Here is a 1,848-nt window from a genome sequence, read left to right on the forward strand (position 1 = left end):
AGCCCAGGAGAGGCTGGTGGGGGCACCGGAAGGGCAGAGGTAGGAGCCAGGCCCTGGAGGGTCCCCCTGCCCAGGCGTGTCCTGAGAACCCCAATGGAGGCGGCTTCATAGATGTTAAGGACTTGTTGACACAAACACCTCATAAACCTCTGAAAGGTGTTCAAGCGCAATCGTGATCAAAGATGTGCAAATGGAACGACAAAGTGATGGTGCCTTTCCTGCTTGGCAGAGGTCACAGAGAAGACCCTTTCTGGCCGGGGAGCAGGGTGGGCGTCTCCGGCCCCGTGGGGGTGTGTGGGCCCGCGGCCCGGTGTCCCGGGGGTGGCCGGCACCACACGGCAGGTGACACGCATGGAGCCGCCACACGTGTCACCGGCCTCCTTCTGCCGGTGTCTCTGGAGGACGTGGTGCAGCATGTGGCAGGAGCCCGTCCATCCGTCTGTCCATCCATCCACATTGTCCATCTCAGCCAGACACAGCTGTGAAGGGTGAGCACGGAGACGCCATCACTGCTGGGACCCGCGTCACCATCGTAACCGGATGCACTGGCCCGGGGCGCGGACCTGTCACACAGCGTGGCTGGAAAGAGCGGGGCGCCGGCAGCCACGCACGGCCCTCGCTCACAGCGCGCCTGCCCCGGCCCAGCCAGGGGGCGGGCGTGACCCCCGACCCCACGGCAGCAGCTCGGCGGGCAGGTGGGGGGCAGCCGGTGCTGCCGGGCCGGACACTGTGCCGATGTCCAGCTAACTGTGAAACAAGTTGCTCAGAGAACGTTGCAAAGTCCAAGGTCACAGGGAAATAAAGGCAAATGGTCCATGTTATGACTTCCCAAAGGCCACCATCACATGGTAAACGGACCCCTCAGTGTGGACACGGATGGACCCTTCTCCCCCGGCCCCCCGCCGCCCCTGTCCTTGCCCTTCATGGCCGTCCCCGGGGTGGGGGCCGCATCCCAGGCCCCGGTCAGTGAGAGCAAAGGCCCATCTGAGGGGCGTCCCTGGCGCTCAGCGAGTGTGCGTGGGTCCCGCCCCGTGCCGTGGGCTGGCCGGCCAGGACCCCCTCTCTGCTCCCTGCTGTGCGTTATCGTCCCAGGTCTGGGGCCCCCACAGCCGCCTGTGACCTGTGACCCCCGAGTCAGAGCAGCCTCTTCCCCACGTCAAACCTCACCTGTCTCCGCTCCCTGGGAGGAGCAGCCAGTCCTGCAGGGTCCCCGTCCCTGGCATCTGTCTCCCACCAGGTCTGCTACCTCACCCCGGGACCCCCTGCACATCCACTGCCATCTCCTGGCGGGACCTGAGCTCAGGGGGCTCCTCCTGCCCGAGGCCTTTGCATCCGTCCCCTCCCAGCTGCCCCTGCCTCCTTCCCTTACCCCTCACCCCGGTACGCCTCCCTGACCCGACTCAGCGTGGCACCCCGACCTGCCTGCTCCTGTCGCTCTGCTCCCCACAGTGCTGCCTCTGTCACCTGAGAGCCCTGGTGTCCGCTCAGGGAGAGCAGGGCCAGGCCCACGGGATCAATGCTCCTGCCTCCTGCCAGGGACGGGGGGTGACAGGACCGCCCCGCGTTCTTGCTCTTGTGACGCCTCGGGGGCCAGGCCAGGCCGTGTCCCCGCCTCCGGGGCTCTGCGCTCACATCCCCTCCCTGTGTCCCGCACCACAGCCGGGTCCGCTTTGACCTCAGCCTGGGAGCTGGACAAGGGGGTGGCCGCTGACAGCAGCCCATCGCCCGCTCGGTTCCTCCCAGACGCCAGCCCCGGTCTGTCCCCCAGCCCCTGCGGGTGGCCCGGCCCAGTGTTCCCTGGCGCTCACCGCTCGCCCAGGCTGCGTGCGGAATCCTTTGGGCTCCGGC

Source organism: Furipterus horrens, unplaced genomic scaffold (genome assembly GCF_987537825.1).
Source record: "Furipterus horrens unplaced genomic scaffold, mFurHor1.1.pri manual_scaffold_4, whole genome shotgun sequence".
NCBI lineage: Eukaryota > Metazoa > Chordata > Mammalia > Chiroptera > Furipteridae > Furipterus > Furipterus horrens.